This window comes from Agelaius tricolor, unplaced genomic scaffold (genome assembly GCF_023055355.1).
Source record: "Agelaius tricolor isolate 1412-34295 unplaced genomic scaffold, bAgeTri1.0.p SCAF_3, whole genome shotgun sequence".
Classification (NCBI taxonomy): Eukaryota; Metazoa; Chordata; class Aves; order Passeriformes; family Icteridae; genus Agelaius; species Agelaius tricolor.
Genome location: NW_027269263.1, coordinates 38,628,812 through 38,648,834, shown reverse-complemented (window position 1 = coordinate 38,648,834; position 20,023 = coordinate 38,628,812). Strand labels below are relative to the sequence as shown.

Here is a 20,023-nt window from a genome sequence, read left to right as displayed (position 1 = left end):
GGGGCCAGCGGTGATTTTCTCTTCCCCTGCCTGGGGAGGGACAAGGATCCTGTGGAAGGAAGGGCCTGTGGGCACAGTGGGGGAGAGCAGCTTTGCTGACACAAGTGAGAAGCTGCACCCGGGACTAAACACAAGCTGTCAAAATGTAACAGAAGGTGTCCAGCAGTAACAATGCCTCCTTTCCTACTTCACTCCAATTATAGGAAACGTGGTATTGTTGTCACTGCAGGGTCTTTGTCAGAGTTCAGCAACCCATGTTTACTTCCTTTGTTGTCCCCTTCTTGTGTGCTTGTGTCAGCAAACACATTCCCTTCCTGCTGTTGTCCTCAGTGATGAGATGAACAACCCTTGCAAGTATCCTCCTCACAGTTTGGCATTAGAGGCTCACCTATCACTGCCACTGTGTTATCTCCAGTATGTTTTATTCTTCCCAAAAGAACTGTTTCAGATTCAAATTAAAGTTTTGACAATACAGAGATCAATTAAATGATAATATTTTCTCATGATTAGGCTGGTCTTTTTCTTTAAGCAAGTCTCCTATTGGGTTAACTTTAAGTAATTCTAGACCTTGTTTCACTTTTCACGTGAGATTGCCACACATCCCAGAAATGCAGATTGTCATTAGTGTCATTATTTTCATATAGATTAAGAAATTTATTCTGAGAATTGCTTTCTTGCCTATGAACATTTGAAGTGGTGGGTAGTGAAAGTAACAGCAGTTTGCCCATAAAATCTGTCCCAGAGGCAGCCAGAAATTCCCAAACAAAGCACTTCTAAGAGCTTTGAGGTTTTAATATCTGTTGCTTAGTGAATATCTAGGACAAGAAAAAGCTTTAATATTTTTCCAGCCTGAGTCATCACATTGTTTTTCTGTTTCTTTTGGCCAGGCAGTTTCATCCTTTCCATCATTTTTTGGGTCAAGGCAAGTATGGTGTGTGAGACTGATAAAAAATAACAATTGTGAGGACATGCACACCTTGTTGCCTCATTTTCCAGCAATATAGTTAAGAATATTTTTGCATTTGCAAAGAAAGGGCTTTTGATGTGAACTTTGAAAAGCATTTTGCTCAGAGTTTTTAAGTGAAGGTAGGATCTGGTCTTAAGTACAACCTACCTTGTAATATATTTATTCTATCATCAGTTCTACAGATTATTTCATTTTTTTCCTATACAAAAATAGTGAGGTTTTTTTAAAATTTAAGAAATAATGGAAAATAATTTTTGGAGCTCTACAGCAAATTCTGCATTATCTCCAGCAAAACACAGCTTTTTAAATATTGTCATGGCTAATACTGCTTATTAATACAAAGTTTCTAATTACTGTATAAAGGCTTATGCAGTATTTTATACTTTCACTGTTAATTGAGCAGTCTAAAAACATCTAAGTTAATTGTACACTTACTGTTAATTGCTGGACAATTTTGTCCAAATGAGAAAAAATTGGATTTTTGCAACATGATAGTTGCATTAAGTGCCTCTAATTTTCCTTTTAAGCTTTTACTGATGATCTTTAGAGCATTTTTATTACACTTTTTATTCATTAAACAAAATAATATTAATGTTGATCTTAGTGTATGTCATAAAAGGCAGTTTCCCAACCAGCCTCACCATATATTGCTGAATTCCTAGAGCATTAAACACAAACTATGTTAAGGTGTCCCCAGACATTAGCACTCATTTAAGAGGCTACATATAACACCAAAATAGAATTTTGAAAATGAACAGAGGTTGTTAAGGAAAAATCCTTCATGTCAGACAAAGAAGCTGTGAATGAAACCCTAAACAGGTGATGGAATGTTAATAAACCAAAGGTATCCTTCTGAGGGATTGTGTTCTGATTGTTGAGCTTCCTCATAACCTCTTGCACCTCAGTAATTTGAGATGCTTGTTGGTTTGGCCATTGGTCACACAAAATAAACTGTCCAAACATCATGTGTGATAATCAGCCAATCAGGTCTCCAAAGAGTCTTTAAATGTTCAAACTGAACAAAGGGTCAGTATCTCAAGTTCCGATTATTGTCTTGGACAGCAGCTCTCTGCCAGGTAATGTGCTGTTTTTCTATTTCCTTTTAGCTTTATTTAGTAGCAATAGGTAGTTTCAGATTACTGTGGTAATCCATGCAAAACTAATTGACTAATTAAATGCAAGACAAGTCAGTGCACCAGCACATGTTGCACAGTATTTGCTGTTGGCTTTTTAACATTATCTAACATGTATTGACAAAACAGTGTGAAGCACTTCAAAGAAAAAATATTCTTATACTCTGTCCACTCCTGGAAGCTTATAACAAGGATTAACAACTGAATGCTGACAATTCCCAGTAAAACCAAACTCTATGGATTTGATGGACATATTTGTTCATATAGGTTGCCAAAATTTCTGAGAAAATAAAGACTTCAAAGATGAGTTTCTAAAGAGAAAATTAAAAGAAGGGGAAGCATCAGTGCAGCTTAGGTCAGATAGGGATAATTAATGCCATGTGTTTTGAAGTAACTCCTAATTTATCAATGCAACATCAGTTTTACTTACAGGACAAGTCTTCATGATAAACATCTTATTTCCATAAGGATTTGGGAGGGAAGCAATAACATAATCCCCCTGCATGAAACCAAGGATTGGAATGAAGGTTATTCATCCTCACTGAGCACTCAGACAGACAGTACTTCTCCAACACCAGAGATTTTTATAATAAACGTTGAGGGGTTTCTATGAAGCAAACAGTGTGGGGGTGTATTTTACTGACACAAAGTAACTCTGTTTCAGTCTTTTGCAATGTCAGAACTCAGTGTTGTATGCCTCATTTCATATATAGGTGCTTAAAAATTATTAGATTCCTTAGAATCAAGTGCAGAAGTAATTTGCAATTAGTTTTTTTTTTATTATAACAACTCTAAAATCTCCCACCAACCTAAACAGTTCTGCAAATAGTCCATGAGCTTTAGAATGGCTGATTATACATAATTTTGAAGAAAAATTTGCTGAGTTTATTTCATAGAGATAACCTGGTGATTTTTGGGGCTGTTTTTGTCATCCCTGTTATCAAAGCTTAAAGTCTAAATCTTTGTTTGCTGAGCTCAAAACTGAGTTTAAAGCTGTCTTTGATTTCACCAGGGTAGGCTGGTGGCTTAGAGGCTTGAGTTTTGGCTGTCATCTTCACAACTCTTCTGATGTCAGAAGCATTGTAGGGGCTTATCACACACTAAGGCTCTGGACTTAAGTGGGTCAAATTCTAAAAAGGAAAAAAGACAAAACTCCTCAATGGAGTCTTCAGACACTTCCAATGGATATTTTATACCTTGCTTTATATTTTTTCATTTGTGTTTGCTTATGATATAATTCTCAATAAATCTACATGAAATATTATAAAATGTTTCTAAAAATTAGTTGGAAGATCGAAAAAGAAGTAATATTTTGTTTTTACCCGTGGTTGAGATTTCAGTGAATATTCTCAAAGTTCCACTCTCATACATAACTGATGTACTGTAGCTCTCCAACACTAAAAATATTGCCTTGACTGCTAGCAAAACCAGGAGATAACAAGAAAGGTATTGCTGCAGGGTAATAGTAGAGAGGTCCCCAAGTCCTTGTGTAAAGGAGTCGTGCTTGAACAAATGACTTTTCATGATGCTGCATGCAACCTTAGTGAAGTTTCAGTATGAAGAAAATTCCTTTTGCTTTAACTTTCCTCCTAAAAACCTGGGGTTTTGCAGGTTTCCACACAAAATTTATTTACAGCTCCCTGTCCTGTTAAACAGCTACAAGGAGGAAAGAAATTGAGTGGGGGGAAGAAATCCAAATTCAGCCTGTCTCTTCTCCCAGAGTCAAGGAAGCACTGTGCTTGACCCATGTAACAGAGGAAAGAAGGAGAGTGAAAGATGTGTGTGCAGTGTAGTTACAGGCATAAAACAATCACTGCCTGATGTTTAAACATTACTTTATGGTGCTTCCACTGAGATATCCTATTAGTAGGTGATGATAATGAATCATGGTTGTACTTCACTGAGAGTTCTTGTCATGACTGCATACTTTTCTGATGCTTTTTCTTCCTGTGGAATGCATGTGGAAACAAGAGAAATTATTTGAAGAACATAGCCAGAATAGAAGCTGTGAAATTACAATGCTGCTTAGAAATGGACAAAGTTTTCAGCACATTTTTATTTTGTTTTGTCAATATTATTTTATTTAAGCTAGAAGTGCAGCTTTAAATATAGTCTTGTGGAGAATGTGAAAGAATTGATTTAAAAATGTCCCTGGTCAGGGCAGTGCATATGTGTTGACAAAAGTATGTGGGGGGTTTATTACTTTTTTTTTTCTACTTCTGTAGACATAGCTTGTCTACAGCAACTAATTTGAGAAAGAATATTTTCAGTTAAAGAGAGGGATTGAAACAAGACAAGTGCTTCTTTACTGGTAAGGATCTCAAAATCTAAACAGCATCTCAATTCAGCTGGAAATGTTTGTCCCAGATCTAACTCCTACATGCTCAGAGGGTAACTCTTAAGAGTAGGGAGAAGTGCCATCTGGTGATTCACAGCAAAAACTGATGGAATCAATTTCTAGGAGATGACAAATGGAAGTGGTCATCAACCACAGATAAAATTGCTATCTGTGATGTTTGGTTCTAAAGATTCTTAAACTGACAAAACACTCCACTAGCTCCATCTTCAGATATCCATTTAAATTTTTATTCTTTCATTATAGTGCAGCAAATTAATATTATATGTTTAGCAAGAGTAGATCATAACTAATGCATTGCAGTAATCACAAAAATGTCAGTGTATATGATGTCTGCTGATAGAAAAGCTATATATACTACGTGCATCAATTATATGAATTATGGAAATTATGGAAATTATGCATGTATACTTATATTTGTCCTTTTACATTAAATTTTTAATTCTGATACATGATTTGTCATTTGCATTAATATTTTAGCTCATGGATGCAAAAAAATAATAATATCTGATGTGTGAAGAAATTAGAGAGAATAATAGGTTAGAATTTTCTAATTATTTTAATAATAATTTAAAAATATTTGACAGTTGATAAACTGTTGGTATTCTGTAGATCTCAAATTTAAGAGTGGAGAGACCATAAAAAAGGAAAAGGATTGGCTCTGAGGTTGCAGAAAAGGAGAAAACATTAAACTAGCAGTATTTAATTCAGCAAGTTCAACTTATTTTTCTGAGTAGAACTATATCAATGTTCTGGTTTGTGCTGAGGACAAATTAGTGGCTTAGAGAGTGTGTTAAACTCAATTCTAGCTTGCTGCATTTGTTTAAGCTTCATATTTGTAAACATTCAGACTAAATATTAATTTTATTAGTGTGAGTACTCAGAGTATCCAGGTGCTTTTTGTTGTAGAGCATATTATGCAAAGTTATGTCTCTTTTTCATCAAAACCCTCTTTAAAGCTCAGCACAGTGAAATATATTGCTGTGGGGTCTAGTAAGAATATGCTCAAGTACTAAAATGCTGTGTATAAGTATTCACAAGAATCTCTCCCTTAGTTTGAATACTGAAATACTTGTTGAGAATGAGGAAGAAACTGTAAAGCATTGATGATTGTTCTTAGGCAGATATTCTTTGAAGTCAGGAGGCATTTCAAAATGTCAGACTGTATATGTATTTCTGTGAACTGATATTTTAGTTTAAAAGAAGGGAAATACATAATACAGAAATGGTACTTAATGAATATTAGACCATACCCATTTTTCTAATTTGAAATTTGTGTGCTTAAAAAGCATTTACTACAGAGTTGAGTTTATACATCACTGTTAATATGTTATAATTTTTACTTGAAAGCCTTTTGAAAAGAGAGAAGGAAAAACTTATGCTATTGAACACTTATGTGTACGTATAGAATTGTACAGGCACTGTTTGCATAGAAATTCTAATCATCTACAAAGTATGAAATCAAGGTGTCTTGTTGTACCCTGTGAACTTGTATCACTTTGTACACAGTGCCACAGTTGATAATGCAAAAAAGCAATATTTCTCAACCAAATTCTATTTTGTAATCCCCTTTAACCTGCTTTTCCATTAATTTATATTAGTGTCTCATAAGTTAACCGCTGGTTTGAATGTAGCACTACAAATGAATACTGTCTTTTATGGTATAGATAACCTTATCCACAACAATGGCTCTATTTTTAGGAGATGATATGATAATTCTTTACATTTACACACAATGACTAGTTGGGTCAGGGTGAGTTTGCATAATGGAATGAGCTCCCTACAGTTGTTTCCAGATACCTTGATAATGAGAAGTGGCATGAATGTTTAATTTATTAATTTCTTTCCACTCAGAAGGATAGAATGAACTGGTTTCTTAATTTCTGTTTCTCTAAATTTTCAAATGAGTTTAACTTTTTTGTTTTTAAGCAATATTTAATTTGGAACATCAAAAAAAATTAAATTCTTGGTGTTAAGAGAATGAATGAAAGATAAATTAATTACCTTGTAAATTGCAATAACAACAGTCTGATTTTCATGCAGCTTAACTATTTTAGAAGTCAATTGGTGGTCAAAACTAATGTTACTATAAAGCAGAATGAGCAAAAGCAATAATCCTCGTAGTGACTGCAGCTGATGATGACCTTTTTGCATCTATCATGTTATTAGAAAATTAAATAATTTTCTTCTTCAAGGCCAAAAAATTTTAGGCTGTCAGCAGTTACATCAAGTTCTGCTCATAAAACCTTTCACCTTAAAGCAAACACACGAAAAGATTTAAAAGGACTGACTAATTAATTCTCAACACAAACAACAGATCTGTACTATAAATGACTGAACTGTTTAAGGAGTTGATAGACAATTTAAGAAGTTCTTTGAATTCTAGGACTTGACTGTGGCTTAAAGCCAGGCCTCCTTTGGAAGACCGGTGCTGCATTAGAATTAGAATTCCTTCTGGACAGCATGTGCTGCAACAGGAAGTCTACCAACCTGTGAGATGGAACAGCATATTCCCATCTGTTGCTGGCCAGCTGTCCTGTACATACCCCTCCTTTTCATGAGATCAGCCTGACAGCAGTAGTTATGCTCTTGAGCCATCATGCAGCTGAGCTGCAAACATGAATCACAAGGGGTAGGTGCACTTCACAGTCACTTTCCTGTCTAAAATTCAGTCCTTGGGTGTGTTGGGCTTTCTAGCTTTGACCCAGAAAAATATTTAGTGTGTGTTTGTGTTACTGAATCATTGAGGAGTCTTTTCCTAGAGAGAAGAATAAAGGCCTTGTTAGGACTTGATAATGAGATTGTTTTTTGAGGTTTGTTGTTTTGGGGAATATTGTTGGAAGTAATCAGCGCTTTCTTGGTAGCGATTCATTTACAGTCCTGGGTAGTTAACAAACTGTTTTATATTTCATCAAATATACTATTGCTTTGTGTCAAGAGTCATCACTGTCTCTAAGGACTTACTCCCACATTTGCAAATCATAATTACTCTCCCTTTTTCAAAATGGTTAATTTCGCAATATAATCAGGAAATGCTCTGACAGTGACTGCAAAAGGGCAATTCGCAGTGACTTCTGAAATGTAGACCTGTGGGAGCAGGATAAAATACCATGAAAACACCCTTTTAATGTTTGTTTTGAGAGAAAGGAATGTTGATGTGGTTGTTAGGATTATTTGAGGAGTTGGATTTCTAAGGAAAGGGTAATAGTTTTTTGTTTGGTTCCCCCCCCCCCACCCCACATTAGGTTTTGGGCAAGGTTCAATGTTTATGTAGGGAAGTATAATGAAATATAATTCAATCTGCATAGTTTTGCCTAAAACCATGCATCATTAAAGAATTTGCCTTATCATTTATTTGAGTAGGTCAAATTGCTTGTATTGTGAGAAATAGCACATAGTTGTCACCTACTATCCTTCTCTACATCATTGTGTTTTTACTATGTCACAGACACTGAGCAGCAAGAGTATGTGACTGATGTCATTACATCATGTTTAGATTGAGTATGAGGAGGTTTTTCATGTATTTCACTTTATTCTGGGTATCTATTTGTGGTGGCTGTATCAAGTGTTAATTTATTTTTCCAGCCCCCCTCACTGCTGTCAGATTCGTTAAAGCTGAAGCGCTTTCCCTGGTTGACGGTAAACACCAGGTATTTGTGAAAGAAGAGTGTGATAGAAATGTGATTGCAATATGTGATATTGCAAAAGAACCTGATACTCCTTAGATAACATAGTGGGTTTGGCTTGTGTGTTTGCTTTGCAGCGTGCACTTCCTTGAGAAGGCAGAGGTGGAGATCTGCTGGTGCAGCCTGGGTGCCTGGGCATGTGTTAGAAGGGAAGCACCTGGCAGGCTGTGCACTGCAGCCAGCACTTCTAGAACTTAGGAGGTAACTCATGTCTCTGCTGCTGGCTAGGCCTTGAATGAAAGCATCTGAATTTGGGCACCAGAAAAAGAGAAACTTAATCTCAACTCAAAATGGCAGGTTCATATAACTTCAGTCTGAGGTCACTGTAACTTCAGCTGAGTGCCAGATGGTGGTGTGCCACTCAAGCAGTGTGTGCTGAGTGCATTAGGTCAAGAGAAGGAGGCAGAAAAGCAAAACTAGGACATTTGATCTGGGAAAGAAAGTCTTTTTGAGCCCCTTAGGATTGGCTCTTTTGATTAAAGGGAGTGATGGCAGACACAAAGTCAGGTGGAATCTTGAAACATGCAGTTGAAAGGCAAAAGAACTGAGGAGGTAATTGGTATGAATTATGTGATGTATATCATGAAGAAGGCTCCATGAGAAGCAGCCAAAAATCCCTTCCTATTGGTGTTTTCTGGATTAGGACAAAGGGATGGGACTATAAGATTAAAAAGAAAAGCTTTTTTTGGTGCATGATTAGCCAAGTTTAGCTATTTCAATACAGAAATCCTTAAGCTGCAAGAGGGAAAGCCATCATCCTTCTCCCTGTTGCTAAAAGCACTCAAGGCTAAAAGTCAACTTGAAAAATTTTATTTTTTCAGGATAAAATTGTACCTTATGCAAATCAGAAGAATAAGCATAGTATGAGGAAGAAGCAATTTTTTGTTTCATTCACTTTCATGCCCACCAAAGAGGTACTTTAAGATATTGAGTAGAGAAATAAAGAAAACGGAAAAGAGAAATTCCCATCTGATGGAATTGGGAATCTTTAAAGAGTATTTTAACCAAATATGGCATTACAGACACTTTAAATCACTAGTGACAAGTAGACCATTACTGTACTAAAATAGGGATATAATAAAACAACCATTTTGGGCTGTCTGGGCTTTTGGGTGTCTCCTTCTGTAAGTTAAATGGCTTGAAATCTTTGTTTAATATTTTATCTCTGACTTATGAGGAAAACTTTCCGTAATGTATGAAAATATTGAAATTAATTACAGTCTATAAAAAAAAAGTGTTGTGGGATGCATTGCAAACTTCACATAAAACAGGTTGTTTTCTGTCCCTTGGTAAGTATTTTATTTGTTCAAAACTATCCCATGATATTAATTTTTAAGTTGGCAAGAATGCTGTAGATCAACAGTGTGCACTAACATCTGGCCACATAGTGCAGCTGAATTAGTTGTGTGATAGAAGTAAAAGAAAATGGCATGCAGATATACATAATTTTAGGCTCAAGTGCCCAGTATTCTTGTGTAATGCTGATTAAACAGACTGACAAAGCAGAAACATTTTATATATTGGAGAATACCATTAGTTCTAAAATAAAATTTCTGTAATTTAAGCAGTTGATGCAAACGGAGGAAAAATGTGCTGCTAGCCCTGTGCTAGCCCTGCAATCAAATCATGCTGTAAGGCTCATATTTGGCAGGTATTGTAGGATTGAAAGAGAAGATTTGAAGAGAAATTACAAGTCCTTCCCAAATACAAGCATTATACATACCACAGTGAAACAGAACAATGACAGGAATGCAGCTTCAGTAGTTATTGCATCTATATCAGATGAGGCACCAAATCACTTCTAAAACCTGAGGTAACAGTTGATATCTGTTCTTGGGGAACATCTAATTTCTAGCACGTTGCTGAAGGGCAATTCAGGCTGAAGTTCACAGAAAAGTAGGTATGCATTAATTTTGTTATGTTACATGGGAAATGTAGTTTTTTAGCTACATATAAAGTCCTCATTCTTCTTTCCCTGCTACCCATAGCATTTAAGAAGTTGAACATATTTTTCTGTATGAACAACTATCCTTATGTGTGTATCCTGATGGCCACATATAATAGGGCATCACACAAAACCATTGCTGATGAATCTGAGGGTAATTTTAAACTAGTGAGCCAGATCTTGGTTTGTGAGATACCTCATTGTGGCATCTCAAAATGCCAGGCAAGAGAGAGCTGTTCTTTCACATGAGGGCTTACTTCTAATACTTCCTCATTTCTTATGAGGACAGTGTCTGAACTTGCTTTGAAAGCACTGCTTTCTTTTTTCATGGTGAGTATTATTATTTCTGAAGTATGTTTGACTCTATAATGAACTGGAAAGAGAATTTTTCTTAACCTGTAGCCTGATTTAGAAGTGCCTAGGTACTGGCACTTAGCCACTTGTTAATCTTTTCTTTTGTTGTACAGTATGAGCAGTACAAACGTGATTCTCCCTGTTCAGAACTGAAAAGGTATGTCCAGCGTTAGAAGTGCTAGATTTCTATAGACAGTATTTTTGGGAGGAGATGTCAGGAAGAAATGTTGAAAGCACTACAAGTTATAAAAGTTATTTGCATTACATTAATATTGCCACAAAGCTGTGGCAAATAACCTGTTGTTACATCAGCACATTTCCTCAAAAATTTTTTGTACTTATTTTATTTTTTTTGTCTCCTGTTCTTTATTGATTTATTTTCACCTTGATTTCTCTTGCATCAAATTTCCACATCTCTGTATTAAAAATCAGAAATACCTTACCTGTTAAAACAGTTATTAGGATAAAATTTGTCTTGGAAATCTCAAAGGCATATATAACTTTTTTCAGTTTTTGATCATCTCAGCATATTTATGAATAGAGAACCAACTTTTTTTCTTACCTATGCCCTGTAAGTGTGGATGAAGTCCATTAGGATAATGAACTGATTAGGATAATGAACTAATAATATAATAATCAAATGTCACTACATTCTTCGAGCCTCAAGCTTGCTTTACAAATTTCTCATTTCAGCATTTAACATTATGTGCATACCTGTTAATAAAAACAATTTCATTGTAGAATTATTGTAATCTAGAGAATAAGAAGCAGTCATGAAAGTAATTAAAAGAATATCAGTAAGCCCACATTCAGGGAAGCAATTATTTACTGTGACTTTCCTTTCAACTTTTGTCACATGTGGTTTTCACAAGGTTTCTTTTATTACCCTCTGCAGTTGCCACAATAACATGTCTGTTGTTGGAAACCTCAGGCTGTATTTGTCCCAGGCATACCATGCAAGTAGGAAAATTGTTCTTAAGCCATGCTGTAGTACAGCATACCTTGGTTCATTTGTCTGGATTCAGGCAACTGAGGGTGGTTCAGCATGTTTCCTGTTAGTATAAAATTTACTCCCACACCATTTTTGATGGATCATTAATTATTCTTAGCAGCGAACAATTTTGTACTTGAAGACCTGCAGCGGGTTTTGCAGGATTATACCCAGTGTTATATCTGGGTTTGTGTGGAACAGAACTAAAATAAGTCTGGCTATGATTTGCTTTTATACCTTTAACATAATTTTCAATGTTTCTCACTGTGCTTTATTTTCCTTTTTGCTCATGTTTCAAAAAATACTACATACCATGCTTAAATTACTTCATGACATGCTTAAATTTGTTTTGCTACATATAAAACAATGTGTTGGATAGTAAATACTTTGATCCTATTCTTAATTTGCATTATCAAGATTAAGTTTCATATATATGCTTAAAATGAAAATTTCAGTTTTGAAATTGGAAAGTGAAATGAGCATCATTGCTACTTAATGATTTCTGATTTAAGAGGTAATTTTGAAATACTTGTTCAGTGTCTTGCATACATGGAATCATGTTTCTATTACCTTACATCCTAATTATACCATGTTAGTTTGCAGTATGTGTTTTCTACAGTTTCTGAAAATAAGTCTTTTCTTTGGCATGACATGAGTTGAACACTAGAAATTGGGATTCATTAAACAACTAGTTGATTTAAAAAATAATTTCAGAGTCCTCATTGAAACCTAAACAGTTGTAAGATATTCTTTCTAGAGAAGCTTCTTTTAACATTTGCATGCACAGATGAGACAAACATGCATCAAACAGAGAATGAAACTGGAGAATTCATTCAACAGGTTTTAAAATAATATTGATTTTTTTCTGTTTACCTATTTTATTCAATTTTTATTTTCAACTACTTTGTCATCAACATTAATGTTTCATATAACTTTTGTCTCAGACATATTGGCGAAAAAATAAGTCCACAGCCCAGGTTTCATATAAGTTTAATTGTTGGACACTGCTATTAAAAGAATCTGAAGAAAAGCATGTGAAAAGTTTTTTTTACATAATTTTTTTGGTTGGTTTGCTACCCTCTTTGTCCCCCTGCCCTATATTTAAGACTTCTGAAATCAAGGGAAGGAAAAAAGGTTTATGGTAGATATTGCTCTCCTCTGGCCCTAGTTATTAACTCCTTTTGATATTCCTCCCTAATTTGGTTCAGGATCTGATTGTTCAAAGTAAAAAACAACTTTGCTGCTGTGCTTTCTTCATTATAGCTGTGGCTGTGCTCATGCTACTCTGTTGGCCAGCACTGTTTTGGAGAGGCCAATGCATCTGTATTTCTAGCAAGAAATAACAAATCTGATAACTGTAAAGAAGGAACTAGGTATATGCTGGATGCCAGGAAACAAATTAAAGAGTAAGAAAACTGTTACAGAGAATAAAAATTACCTAAATCTAGTGTTTCACCACTTGATGAAGAAAGTATCAACTAATAAATATCCTTGAAATTCTGTGTTTATAAAGTTTTTCAAATAAAACCCAGCAGTTTTGCCCAGTTGGCTATATTGTTTCCTATATCTGTTGAATGATTTCACAGTTGAAAGCTTTCTGGCGCGGCAGTTCTTCTCCAGAAATGGCATGTTGTTCTGTGCTGGTCAGCTGAGGTGAGAATGGCTATTGGAAAAAGTGCTTCAGGGTGCCAGCAAGCCACAAATAGTTCTCTAAAATACCTGTGACTGTGCCATAGAGTAGAAAAGAAAGATGCCTTTAATTTTGTGTGAAAGCACAGGATTTGTATCTGGCTTGACTAGAAAAGGACAGAAAGAAAATGGCAACTGAAGAAATGCAAACGGAGATATGCAAACCATGCTGGGAGGGGAGAGTTGAGTGCTTCTTTTCTAAGAAGTGCATAAGCTTATACATGTTGCTGAGCCTGCCCACATTTTCTTGCATAATCCTTTCCACCTCCTTGCATGACTTAACTCAGAATATAGTACAGGCAGGGTCAATGAGGGTGAACCAAAAGCTCTGGTCATGAGACTAAAAGGTGACCTTGTTATGCTGTGGTGCCAAATCTCAGCTGAGGCCTCCTGAGAGATCCTTGAGTTGTGAACACAAATACTAAAATATTGGAGAAATAGGAGACTGTTTAAATAAGATCAATGTGATGAAGAAACCAAGTCTTCAAAAAATGTTATGTATGCAATGCTAATCTCTCTGAATGCTTTCCTGTTTTTTCATGGTAATTTTTTTTTTTTTTTAATGAGTAAATTCTACTTTGGCACAGAAAAATACTAATCTGCTCCTCTTTCTCTGTGTGTGTCTTTTAAGGAAGGACTTGCTCATGGTGCAAGATGCAAACAGGCAATAACTTGATTAATGCTCAATATGTGGACTTTGCATGTATAGTTTCAGCTAAGTGATGTGTAACACCAAAGCCAGCATTGATTTCAATTTTTCCAGTAAATCAGGAGATTTCAGGATGAACAGTGGACTTTTTTACAGATTGCTTCTTTCATTTGCAATATATAAAAAGAAAGGATTCTTGCTACATTTTTATTCCAGATTTTCAAAATCAAGATGTCATATTTTTCCAGTAGAATGATTTGAATATTGGATTTCCACTTGGCCTGCTGAAGATGGAATCTGTTGTATTCAGAATAATCAAGAATATGTATTTCTTTGCCTAGGAAAAATAATGTGGGATGAGCAGCAGAGGGACTGTTGCTAGCATACAGTCAACAAATTAACACTACTACTAGGCTTCATTTGCTTGCAATTAAAAATATGATTGGCATTGATATCGCCAAGACAAAGGGGAATATTTTTGTACTGAAGACAAAGGGGAATATTTTTTAAAAAACTGGAGTATTAGCTTTAGTCCGCAATGCTTTCACATATCACTGAAACTTCTCATCTGAAATGTTTGCTCTAATGATTTTTTTGTCTCTTTTTCAGCTAAAAACAGACTTGTTCACCTTGCAAAGTATATGCATTTATAAATCTTAAATGAGTGTACTAAATGGAAAGAAAAAGTTGCATTAAAAAATGGGAGTTTAATGATTTTTTTTTTGCAGGGGAGGAAGTTTGCATGTTTTTTGTAGATTTTATTTTATTTTAATTTTCTTTTGTATCTCATTTCATTTTGGAAGAGAGAGAAGTTTCTGAAATAACCTTTTCTCCATTGAGGTAGGTTATTTGTATAAACAAAACACTGATGTTTTTTTCATTAATAAGGGAAAATAAATACATTATAAAAAATGTGAAATTCGGGATTCTCCTCTACTACTCTCATTTTGGAAAGTTTTATGCAGAACATTTTTTTTATGTTGCCCTTGATTGTTCAAGAGAAACTTCATGGTCTTACAGTATTCTGAACACATAGATTCCCCTGTCTACCTGCAGACAGCCTGCCTGCTGTTTTTTAATTGTTGACAACACTCTGGTGGCAGTGCCACAGTGATAAACGCTTTAAAAATGCAGATAGGTTAAGTAAGTTGTGACAGTGATCTGTGCAAAAGGCAGCTTCAAAGGGCAAAAATAATACAGTGTTTGGGACCCTTCATTAAATAGAATACATAGGCTCTCACTGAAAACTGAATGAGGAAAGAAGAAGCTGATAGACAATATATTAATGGCCAGAACAAAGGTAACAACACCAATAATATACACACACACACACATACAGAGAGGGAGAAGCGCTTAAACTGTGAGGTTTTCATAGTTGGAGAGAATGGTCTTGTTTGCTATTTGCATTGGAGATATGTTTGACCAGATCTCATCGTTTAATTCACTATAATAAAGTTTGATACAGAAAGGAGTATGTTTCATATGTAAGCTTGGTATATGATAATAAAAATAAGCATATATATAAACTCTAGTAGCCAGAACCTCAAAGAACTGCTGTATAATAGTGAGGGCTCATAAATTTCTTTTCCTAGTTGGCTTATAGGGCTAAAGTTCTGCTTCTAGCATGGTCAGAAATGCCCCAGCTTTTATTACGCTGGATGTTTTGCTCCCATTGGGTATATGAAATAAACAACATGAGGTAATTTTTTAGGTCTGGACTGTTCTACATTTTAGAGGTTATGTGTTAAATAGTGTGTCACACTTGGTTTTGTTAAGTGACACAGGTAGTTCCTTTTTTTTAGAACTTGGACAATAATTAGGACATTTCTTAATGTTTAAGTTCTCTTTCTATGCAAGAAGATTCTAGACAACATTTGTTCCCTTTCAGGAGAGAATTTGAATTCTGAGACTATTCAGGATGACGTTGTCAGTTGATCTTGATAAAATTGTTCTATTTTGAAGAAAATGCTCTCATGTTCTTTGGCTGCTAAAAATACAAGTACTAACAAAATGTACTCTAAGCAGGAGAAATTGCCACTCTGGGGGTGGATATGTAGACTTTAGGTTTTCCTGAAGTGACTGTCTTTCCTCTACAGGAGTTAGACAACTGTAACAATAACCTTGCAAAGGTCTTGAGCCTAAATGTTTTGTTTGAAATACTAATGGATATATGCACATTATTAAGCTCCTTGTGGAATTGAGAGATTAAAGTCTTGCCCAAAAATACAAGAAAATTTTGATGCAGTCTGAGAGAATGGGTCCAGGTCACCAGAAACCCAAGTAATTGCCTTGATTGGAAGATTGTGCTTATAAGTCAGGCATATAATTAAACGTTTTCAGGTGTGTACTTAATATTATTGGTACACTCACAAGTACAGATAATGAAAAATTAATCATTAAGATAAAAGAATAAATACAGTGGAATCCATAAAAAAGCAAGAATTTTCAAAAAAGGAGGAATTAAATGTGTCAATCAACTTAGTACAAACCAATCAACTCATACTGGAGTGGAAATATGTTACAAAAAGAAAGAACTGACATACACTTTCAAAGACTTAGTACATCTCTCTGCTCTGTGTGTCCTGTGCTGGGTACATTAGGCTATTTATAAAATAAACATTGTAATTCGGAAGGGCTGCATACTTTTCACTTTCAGCTCCTCAGCATTGATATCCAGATAAAACAAAAATCTACAACTAAATATTATATTAAATTATATTTACCTGTACATTCTTCTGTGAAGTGTAATATCCTGGAATGGAGATAATAATTCTGTTTTGGATAATGCTTTGTTAATAAAGTACATTTTTTCTTTGTGATTGATAGGGATAAAGACTCCATCTGGAATTGTTAGGGAGCCATTTTAAGTCAGTCCCATGATGCAAATATGCCTTAGAGCCATCTTTGTTGTGCTTAAATAAGCACTTTATTTCAAATGCTTTATTGGCAATTACCAATGATTTTGTAGTTATTTGGCAGCACATGGCAGGGTGACAGCACATTATTTCACATCAGACCAGGTATGTAGGATATATTAAAGTTAATAAACCACCACTTTGCTCTGTTAACAGACAAAAAAAATTATTGAAGTAAGGTGTAGGTGTGCATAGGTTAATCATAAAGACTTTTACATTTATTGGGAATGTGAACTATGTAATGGTAAGTTATTTTTTTCCTTATGTGATTATGAGGGAAGCCTAAGTACAACCTTTTTTTTAGCCTATGTCAACATCATTACTATGGCTAAGTAATTTTCACAATTTTGAGTGATTTTTTGATATTATATAATCATTATTGACAGAGGATATTGTCCTGTTTCTCTCTCTTAGGTTTTTAGAGGAAGATACTGTTTGTAAAGATTTCTTTCAAACTGTGTTAACTTGTAAATATGTTTTTATTATAATCACCAAATAAACAAGCCACTAACTAATTCCACAGTGTCTGCATTAACATATTTTTCAATGAACTTTGGACACGTTCTTCATGCAAAAGCCAAAATACAGTGAATTTCAGAGAATGATATAAAAGTGTTGCAGATGGTGAACATGAGTGACTCAAGGCTCAGAAAATGAGCTTTTCCAAAACTTACTTAGAAGTAATTCATAGCAATGAAAAATGCAGAAAGATGTAGTATATTCTTCCTGGATATTTTTTCTTGATATTTTAAGAAATTAGGATGAACTGGAACATTCATAAAGAAAAATTTACATTAGATCATTCTGCCACTGGTCTGAAATACATCTGCTTAGCACTAAGTAATGAGTAATCACTCAGTCTTAATCTTAGCCTTAAATCTACTAAAGTATTGCTTAAGCTTTACATGTGTTTTTTGTCCTACGTGCCTCAAAGGAACTGCTTTGTATTATGTATTTTTTCCTGAATCACAGAAGGCATTCAACTTTATATGACAAGACTGTTGTTTGTTTGGTTTGTATTGATGTTTCCTTTCAGTGCTTCTGGTCACAGTTTTGGTCAAGTATTCTTTTTAAGAACTGTGTTGTAGCTCTGTGTTTGGCTTTTCCAATAGTACAAATTCAGTATAAGAGTATAAATATTCTAAGTGCAAAATTTCAATCTATTAATTTTATATCTAAGAACAATTCAATTATTAGAGTACCTGTTCTGTTTTAAAAAGGTTTTATCTTTGTTTGTGTGGGACAGCCTTCCAGATCAGAATTAATTGTCAAATCCGAATGAAGTTCAAGGGAGCTTTTTGTTTTTAAACTTCAGTGAGTGCTCATGCTTTATTTTGCAGGAGGTAGATACCTAAACATCCATAAACCAACACTTACCTACATGTTCAAATGTGGGGTGTAAAAGTATCAAAAATACTTAGAAGTTTGCCATCATTCAAAATCAGATTTTTGCATTACATGTTATTGCTTTTCCGCTCTGTTATTGTACTGATGGAATCCCCACTCTGTCTTTTCTAGAAATGTGAATGAAGAAGTCTGTATTAGAAAACATTTTATTCACTTACATTCAGATTTGTGCATCATCTTTGCATTTCTATTTTTTTTTCCTTTTAACGAAACTGAACTGGCATATAAAACATATGAACTGGCATATGAAAAAGTCTTATTTAGGGATGCTGCTAAAAAAGGCTATGCTTTTCTTTTGATTGGTGGAAATTAAAGAGTACTTTATGTTATTGTACCATTTAAAATATTCTCAGCTCTTGTGGGTACTAATAATAGCTACTTTGTTAATGTATATGAACTGGAAATGTATTCAAGACTTCAGCTAACCCTACACAGCAGGTTTGGGTCTGATGCAGAACAGATAGAGGGCAGAGCCAATTGAAATACTCAAATAGCCAGAGCCAGATAACGTCTCATGTGCTCCCATCTCAAAATCCTGTTTTGTTTTGCAGAGGAGTTATAGCTTTATTCACATTTTGAAGATGAAAACAACACTCTTTACTTCATCTTTTTCCTCTCTGATACTTGCTCTGGCAATCTGTACATTCTATTACTGTCCTTCTTCCTAAAAATTCAAGATTTATCAGTGCTGCATCTTCAACAGTCATCTTTATTATGCAGGGGCCAGTCACTTTTTTTCCTACAAAGGCCAAATAAAAAACTCTGTGCATTGAAATGTCATTCCATAGATACTATCATCTACATACTTTGTAGCATTTCCTGATATACACACGCACAAACCCCCAACTCAAATATGTTTTTCCATCATATGCTTCTTTCATCATGTAAAGGGTGCAATAAATGCATGTGGCATTCTACAGACATGATTTTTGAATCAGTCAGTTATACTAGGGAAAAAGGAAAGAAACAACCCATGCTTCTTCTATACATAAAAGCCATACAGATTTATTTGGAGCCAATTAGAGCAGAGTTTGTTTTAATCAGTGTTTCTTTTTTTATATAAACGTTTTGTTGAGTGATGAATCTCACAATGCTTAGCTTCAAGGGAAGAAAAGAAAAAGGACAAACCCAAATTCCATGTTTAATGTTCAAATTGAAAAATATAATGAAACTGAAATAATAATGCTAGGATTGAATAGAAAATAGATTTTATGCTTGAATCAGATTACAAGAACAACTTCCCCTCAGGAACACCTCACAGTGTGTCTAGTAATATTTTGAGAAGTAAGAGAAATATTGAAAAGCGTGTTTGGAGAAGAATCTGCAGAGGAACAAAATCGTAATTAAACCCAGTCATCCCAGGAGGTGGTGGCTGTTTCATCTGCAGCTATTGACTGGGAAAGGATCTAGCTAAATAAAACATGAATGGAGTTCAAATCCATTCACTCCTCTTTGAAGTCAGTTGGGCTGTATGTGAAAGGTTACGTATAGGAAGTGTATGCATAGTCTATGCATACCTATGCATAGGTAGATAATAGTTTAAGACTTCAGTGAAAATAATTCAAATATGTGTCTTTAAGGGCTTTAGAAAAAACATACGAACTCCAGAGCTGTTTTGTACACAAGGAAGAATATTACTGCCTTGAAGACTGGAAGTGGCCTTCAGGGGACTGTAATGCTCAGGCTCTGAATCCCAGCATTGTATTGCTTTTCAAGGAAAAACCTTGAGATTTACACAACTCCACTACCACTTCTTTGTCTTGTTATCAAGACAAAATGAATAGGTGTATGGAGTGTGCTGTACATGTGTTGCAAACAATTTTGCATTTAGAAAGTTTGTCTAAACTCCTATGAGTACATGGGCCTTCAGCAGAGTTCATGAACAACCAAATGTGTACATGTATCTGCTTTTTACAAGGAAAAATACAACT

General features: G+C 34.9%; 1 protein-coding gene across 3 annotated transcripts in view; it reads left to right on the top strand.

The window, feature by feature from the left end:
• The window catches only part of SLC16A7 (solute carrier family 16 member 7), an 80,222-nt gene that overhangs the window by 14,667 nt on the left and 45,532 nt on the right, over positions 1-20,023 (top strand). Inside the window, exons 1-2 of one of the 3 annotated variants that reach the window (XM_071423535.1) lie at positions 2,004-2,043; positions 6,843-7,088. The exons of 1 other annotated variant lie outside the window; for it this stretch is intronic. The gene's annotated coding sequence lies outside the window, so the exon portion shown is untranslated. Of the gene's footprint in view, positions 1-1,975; positions 2,044-6,842; positions 7,089-20,023 lie in introns of those variants that run through there. One more of the 3 variants, XM_071423534.1, reaches the window with a different exon arrangement.